The 8065-nt window shown below is 39.6% G+C and overlaps 1 protein-coding gene across 3 annotated transcripts in view; it reads left to right on the top strand.

The window, feature by feature from the left end:
- Nucleotides 1-8065, top strand: part of JDP2 (Jun dimerization protein 2) — a 98225-nt gene that overhangs the window by 17044 nt on the left and 73116 nt on the right. The window lies entirely within an intron of this gene.

The following is an 8065-nucleotide window of genomic DNA, read 5'->3' as shown; positions in this document are numbered from 1 at the left end:
CAGGTACTAATCCATTGGACACAGTGTTGTGTGCCAGTGGCAGCCCTCAGGCATCCACTGAGTGTCTGTAACTTTGTCATCCTCAGATAGTGTGTACTAAGTGCCCACGTGTGGCTGGAGTTGAGTTCTATCAGTGACAAAGGATTTCAAGAAAGCACTCTTGTTCCAGGAATTGATTGGAACTAGAGGTCTAATGAGCTACCTCCTGGTCATATTGATTTCTTTTAACACCTACTTCCCATAATCTCTCAGCTTCCCACCCTCACCAAAGTCATCTTCTGATAACCTATTATGCCATACAAAGAAGAGGGGAAATTCATCCTGGAGAAGAAAAAGATTTAAGAGGCTACTAATTTAAAGGACGATTAGATTGTTTTGCTTGGATCTGGAGGGAAGAAGGAAGAGCAGTGAATGGGCCTATTAGAGGGAGGTTTCAAAGTTATAAGGATCCATTTCCTAGCAAATCTGTCTGATAATGGATAATGATATGGGCTGACCTAGGAGTAGTTGGAAGACCATTTCTGATACTGTTTAGATTCCAAGGCAGAAGAGTGGTAAGGGCTAGGCAATGGGGGTTAAGTGGCTTGCCCAGGGTCACACAACTAGGAAGTGACAGAGGTCAGATTTGAACCTAGGACCTCTTGTCTCCAAGCCCAGCTCTTTATTTACACACCCAGCTGCCCCAAGAAATACTTCTTGAATATTTTTTGGGGGGTTCAAGTGTCATGTTGATTGGCTTGGTGACCCTCGATAAGTCCCTTCACTTTTTTTTTTCCTTTTAAACATTATTTTATTTGGTCATTTTCAAACATTATTCATTGAAAAAAAAGATCATTTTCTTTTCCTCCCCCCTCCCACTTCTTGAATATTTTGTAGAAGTTGTGAATATAGATTTCTAATTTGGGTATGATTTGACTAGATGGCCTGCATGGACCCTTCCAAAGAAAGGATTTTGTGGAAGTTGCAAATTCTCTTTTTAGACGCCATTTTCCTAGATGCATAGGTGATCTCACCCAAATTGTTGTCTTTCCATGAAGGAAAGAAGCAGAATATCACAAAATGTTCAATTTAAAGTGTTAAGGGAAGACCTGATGCTAATATCCTATTCTATCTTATCCTAGGTTTGATCGGCAATCATAGGTCATTGAGAAATTAACAAAAAAACAAGTCCAGTGGCACTGTTTATCACTAAAATTTACTCTGCACTTGCCTAGCAAGACTATTCAATAAGCAAATAGTAATATTTAGCTTCAGTAGAGATATCCTACCCACTCTTGTGCTCTGTCTCCATATAGATCCATCATCTGATCATCATCCGGCATCTAATAAGTCAAAGGGCACAGATTCTACATAGATGGAACTTTTAAATTCCCAAAGATAGCCAGGAAGCCTTATCAATACAGCCAGAGGCTACTGGGAAGCTGTTATCAAAGGACACAGAGCTTGAGCTTTTATCCCATGACTTTATTGCCTTTTAGGGGGAAATCTAACCTAAGCTATGTTGTAGGTTCTTTAGGGGCTAGGAAACAATTGGAGAGAAATACTGTGGTAGATATTGGCATTATAATAAAGGGGTAAGGCCAAGCTGGAGGTGATGTATCCTGTTCCCAGGGGAAGGACTTTGGTACTTTTAATAGACTAGAAGGCACCACCCTTGAATATGGGAAGATAAGGGGCTGAAAGACTCCTTCCCTTCTTGGAAAGGTTCTTGGAAAGTGGTAGTAGAATCAGATATCACATATAATCATATGTAATCTCCATCATTAATTGTCATCATATAAACAGTGGAAGGAAAATGGCTGAGATCTAGTAAGGCCAGAAAGGTATTTCATAGCATCAGAGGATAAGGGGATTCAGTGCTAGAAAGGATCTTACAGGCCATCTGCTCCAACCCACTCTTTAAACAGATGGGAAAGTGAGGTTAAAAGTGGTTTAAGTGACTTGCCCAATGTTGCACAACTTGAAAGTATCTGAGGTGAGGTTTGAACACAGGACTTCCTGACTTCAAATTCAGCACTTGATAGGTTTTTTATTGATTGATATCTAAGAGTTTATATTCTTTAAGTGGGGTAACTACATGGCCCAGTGGGTAGAATGTTAGGAAGACCTGAGTTCAGCTCTAGTCTATGATACATACCAGCCATATGACCTTGGGCAAGTCATTTAACCTCTGTCTCAGTTTCCCAAAATACAGATAATAATAGCACCTATCTCACATAATTTTTGTGAGGATCAAATGAGATAATATTCTTAAATCACTTAGGACAGTTCTTGGCACATAGTAGTTACTGTATATTATATATTTTATTATTATAGTTACTATATATATTACTACATAAATGCTTCTTCGATTCCCTTCTAAATTGCATTTGGTATATGATATAATATGATAATTGTAATTATGCCATTAGAGCAATCAATAAATTATAATATTATCTGTTATCAATAATTAACCATTAACAATTATTAAAATTATATAACAATTAACAAAACAATATTTTCCATCAATAATGTTGATGATTAGATAAAGCAATAGTATTGTAGTAAGTAGAAAGTAGGATGGCCCAAGTCAAAAAGAGCTTGATTCAAATCTTGCCTTTGACTAGCTGTGTAATGAGAGCAAGGCACTGAACATGTTCATTCCTCAGACAACTCTCAAGACTGTAAGTTACAGATCTGTTACCTTTTCTGTCTTGGTGTAGAGAATTTGCAGTTTGGGAGTCTCCCCACCAATGAAAACACTGTCTGATTTCTCTTTTTGAGAAAAGAAATAGAACTATAATATTTTTAGATTATTTATTTCTAATTGTGGAATCATGGAGATCATTTTGGTCTTCATGAAAGATACTCTAGTCTATTATTATATAACAGGAAATGCACTGAATTAGTCATCATGAAACTTGGTTTCTCATCCTGGCCCCAATAGCTTTGTACATTTGGGCAAATCACTTCTCCTTTCTGCCCTGTAGTCAATTTGAACATCTTATAATTCTCTATTCTTTTTTTTTAACCCTTACCTTTCATTTTGGAATCAATATTGTGTATTGGTTCCACACAGAAAAGTGGCAAGGGCTGAGCAATGGGGGCAAAGTGGCTTGACCAGGATCACCAAGCTAGGAAATGTCCAAGACCAGATTTGAACCCAGGACCTTCTGTCTCTGGGCCAGGCTCTCCATCCACTGAGCCTCCAGCTGCCCCCAAGATAAAGATTAAAAAAAAAAATCATATTAGAAATCAGAAAGCCTGGGTTAAAATCTGGCTACCAGCACTTACTAACTTTGTGACTGTGCCTTAGTCTCTGAGCAACAGTTTTCTCAGTTGCAAAATGGGGATAATAAAATCAGTATGTATCTCACCTGGTGGTTGTGAGTCACATGTGAAATAATGCATTTAATGTACTTTGCAAAACTTAAGGTTTTATGTAAGGTTTAATTATTATTTTTTTCTTCTCCTTATTATTACTTATTCCCAATAATAACAACAATAATAATATTAATTCTTCCCATCCCTCAAATTGAACTGCTATCTATTGTGTGTTATACATTGTATACCATAAATTGTATTTAAAACATTAAAGGCTAGAATTTGAGGCAATTAAGTGATACCATGAATAGACTGCTGGACATGGAGTCAGGAATACCTGAGTTCAAATCCTGCCTTGGACAAGTTAGTTAAATTCTCCCAGTCCTAGTTTCTTTATCTATAAAGTGAGGATAATAGTGGCATCTGCCTCATAGGGTTGTTGTGAGGTTCAAATGAGAAAATAAATGTAAAGTACTTTAGAAGCCTTAAAGCATTATATAAACATTAGCTACTATTATTTTAGGAGGGGAAATTATTTTATGGAACTAGTACAGAGGGAGACTTTTAGGGCATAGCTTTTCTCCAACTAAAATTTGTTGAGGACACCCCAATTTAATACCACCTACCCCTTTCTACTCTGGAGAAAGGCGCTAAAGAACCTTTCCTTTTTAAAGAAAAGACTTTTTTTAGTTTGGGTATTTTTATATTTTACAGCCACCCAAAAAAATTGGTGGCATATGTCCTGTACCTGATAATGACGTCCCGTCCTCACAAGGACCCACAAAAATATGCCATCAAAATGAGTCCGTGAAAAAAAAAAAGAAGCCATTTTTAGGGCAGATTTGCATATCTTCCCCCTCACTGTCTGGCTTCCATGTTCTGGGGAGTCAGGAAAATGTGGAATATTGTACTGGTCTTTGACTAGGCCACTACCAAGACAGCAGCTTCCCCCTTCCATAAGTCCCTAATAGGTTTGCATGGTGGAAGCAAAAGATAAGAAGACTGGAAAGGTAGGAGGGGGCCAGCTTATGAAGACTCTAAAAGCCAGAAGATTTTTTATTCAATATATATTTTGATACATTTATTTATATGTATACAGATACATGCAGGTATATATATATACATACACTGTGATTTTTAAATTTCCTCCATCTTGCTTGGTCTAGCACCCAAAAATGTGCACACCCACACTATACAGGCATGTGCTAGCTAATGACAAATCAGAAATATCTAAAATGCTCCCAGCAAAACATTGGTTTTGCTGTCTTTCTCTCCTCTATTTCTCCCTTATCTATAACTATTGTAGTTTTCCTCTTAGAGGTAAAATTTTGTATATACTTGCAGTTAGAAATTTTTGGGGTGCAGAACACTTATGTTTAGTGATCAATTGGGGAGACTAGTCCCCCAATCATCATCAGGGGGGATTGTGATTTTTAAATTTCCTCCATCTTGCTTGGTCTAGCACCCAAGAATGTGCACACCCACACTACATGGACATGTGCTAGCTAATGACAAATTAGAAACATCTAACTGCCCCCTTGGGCTGTCCTAAGCCAAGCTTGAGCTACCATTGGCACATGTGAGACACAGAAGTGAGGTAGAGAGCAGCCTCTGGAATTCTTGTCACTTCCTGTGGAGAAGGCTAGAGGCCAGTTCTATCCTGGAGCTCGAGCTTGGAGGAGCCCCACAGCCAGCTTCTCTTTAGATTGCTCACGTGAGTGATGAGGACTAACTCCGTTCTCTGCCTTGGCTCTTCAAGGCCTTAACTCCCCTTTGACTCAACCTGAGCCAGAGTGGTTCTGAGTTAAACTCCTTTCCTTCTCTCCCTCTTTCCCTCTTCCTCTAATAATTTCTTCCTCCTGTTGTAATTAAATCACCATAAAACTACATTCTGACTTGAGTGTTTCAATTTTAGGATTTTGTAAGTAAATTCCTTGGTGACCAATAATTATTATATTCCGTCTTTAACCCTAAATGTGAATCTAACAACACACAATACATATAAACATGCATATGTGACTTTTTTTGAATATATATTTGGTTTTATATTAATCCTGGAGGTAATAGGGAGCCACTGGAGTTTATTCACTAGAGGGATGGTATGTGCTAGACCTGTGCTTTAGAAAGATTGATTTGATAGCTGATAGAGAAGAGAATGGATTAGAGGGTGGAGAGTCTTGAGGCAGAGCTCATCAAGCTATTGCAATCATCAAGCTACTGCAATAATCCAGGCATGAGGTGATGAAGGCCTGTACCAGGGTGGTGGTCATGTTAGAGAAGAGAAAGGGGCACATAGAAGAGATATTACAAAGGTAGAAATGACAGAACTTGGCAACTCGTTGGATATGAAGGTGAGAGGAGGGAGATGGCACCAAATAAGTTTCTGGAAAAAGAACTACCACTGGCCATGCTAGAGAAGAGGGCATATACAAGAGAGTATAGCAATAGATAGACAGATAGACAGACAGATAGATAGATAGATAGATAGATAGATAGATAGATAGATAGATAGATAGATAGAAAGAACTTGGCAATTCTTTGGATAAGAGGAGAGGGAAAGAGAGAGACAAAAAGAGAGAGAGAAGGAGACAGAGAAATGGGAGGACAGAGAGAAAGGAGGAGAGGCAGAGAAAAGAGAGAAGGAGAAAGAGAAAGAGAAGAAGGGAGGGAGGGGGAGAAGAGAGGGAGAAGAAAGGAAGAAAAAGGGGAGAAAGGGAGGATGAGAGAGAGAGAGAGATCACACATTGCTATAAAAAGAACTATTGTTGAATTTAGTAAGGCAATTGGTTAATTTGGAAATGACTGGCAACATGATATAGGAGGAAGCACATTGGGTTTGAGTCAGGAAACCTGGGGAATAATCCTAGCTTAGTTCTTTATGACCTTAAGGTAAGCCACTTTTTCTGTCTCTTCAGCTTTCTCATTTGTAAAGTGAGTGAGATAGTTTAGTAGGTCACCGGATTTTGAACTCTAAGGGACTTCAGAGATCAAACTTCATCCTTTTACAAATCAATCAATGAATATGCATTTATTATGCACCTACTATGTGATAAACACTATGCTAAATACTGAGAAGACAAAAGTAGAAGATTGTCCCTAGTTTAAAGGAGTTCATGGTCTAATGAAACATGGCACCAACCATGTCTGAATAATGATAAATTGGATATAGGATAAACTGGAAAAAGTAACAAAGGGAAGACATGAGAATTAAGGGGAATAAAGAAAGTCTTATAGAAGTGGGTTTTTAGCTGAGACTTGAAGGAAGCCAGAGATGAAGATGAGGAGGAAGAGCATTCTAGGCATGCAGGACAGCCAGTGAAAATGCCCAGAATTAGGAGATGAAAGTGTCTTGTTGGAGGAACAGCAAGGAGTTCAGTGTCATTGAATCACAGAAGGGTGAGGAGTAGTGGTAAGATGTAAGGAATTTGGAAAGGCTGGGAGAAGGTCAGATTATGAAAGGATTTGATGGCCAAACTGAGGAATTTATATTGCATCCTAGAGAAAATATGGAGCCACTGGAGGGGTGTGTGTGTGTGTGTGCATGCACACTTTAGAAAGTGAGTGCAGCATGGACTAGAGTGGAGAGAGACTTGTGTTGGTGAAAAGGCCAACAAGCAGTCTATGGAGGTGAAGTGACTCGCGCAATAAATAGCAGAACTGAGATTTCTGTCCCGGTGCCAGGCACTGTGCTGATTGCTTGAATCTTCTTGGAGCTGAAGGTCACTGCTTTCCTTTTCATTTGCTAAAGCCTCTTCCTTCAGTCTGAAGCATGTGGCCAGCTATGTTCTGAGATCCACAAAATAGCTTTTTTTAGGGAAATGGCCAGCTCTGCCCATTGTAACCTAAGCTTCCTGAAGGCAACAGTTGGTAGTTGTTAGCTACACTTTTCTTGGTACTCTATGGCCATGATGATGATGGAGATCGAGGGAACACACAGCCTGCATCCTTCATTCGCTTGTTCACTCACCCACCCCCTTCTTTTATCTTTCATCTCTCTTCTTCATTCTTTCTTCTCCATTCTCTCATCCAGACTGGACGTGCAGGGCTTACTCACACATCTCTCTCATCCCAGTCTGCACAGGAGCTTTGGCCTCCTCTGTTTCTGACCTGAGCTAGTTTTCCCTTCTTTAGGCAGCCTGAGGCCCTCTGCCCACTCCTCAGTGGCTCACTCACCACATTAATGACAAACTTGGTTCAGACACCTGATGATGAGCTTAGCTGAAGCTTAGAACTCTCAAGTTCAAGAGAGCCGCAAACCTCGCTCAGCCTCCCAGGTAGCAGGAATTACAGGTAAGTGCCATCTCCTCTGGCCAGACTGTATTCCTCAGGGCCATGTCATGGTGGTTTTTAGACCACAGAGTAGGATATCAAAGAGGTTTGTGTATTCTGACATATAAAATTGAAATACAAGCAAATTGCTCACCTGTAGCCCTGGGCTTCTTATCATGACTCCTGGGCTATGATTTTTTTTTTTCCTAAACCCTTACCTTCTGTCCTAGTAACAACTCTTAAGACAGAAGGGCAAAGGCTAGGCAAACAAGGGCTAATGACTTGCCTAGGGTCACGCAGCTAAAAAGTCTGAGGCTAATTTTGGACCTTCCAACTCCAGGCTTGGCCCTCTAATCCACTATGCCACTTACTTGCCCCTCCTGAACTGTGATTTCAGGGATTGATTTTAGTAGTTCTTTCTATTTCTTTCATGATTCTATCAGGTTTTCATTTTTCCCTCATCCTTCCTTTTTTTCTTCTGCAATTCTACTAT

This window comes from Monodelphis domestica, chromosome 1 (assembly GCF_027887165.1).
Source record: "Monodelphis domestica isolate mMonDom1 chromosome 1, mMonDom1.pri, whole genome shotgun sequence".
NCBI classification, from domain to species: domain Eukaryota; kingdom Metazoa; phylum Chordata; class Mammalia; order Didelphimorphia; family Didelphidae; genus Monodelphis; species Monodelphis domestica.
Note: the sequence above shows the minus strand (reverse complement) of the source record. Positions and strands in the feature narration are given on the sequence as shown.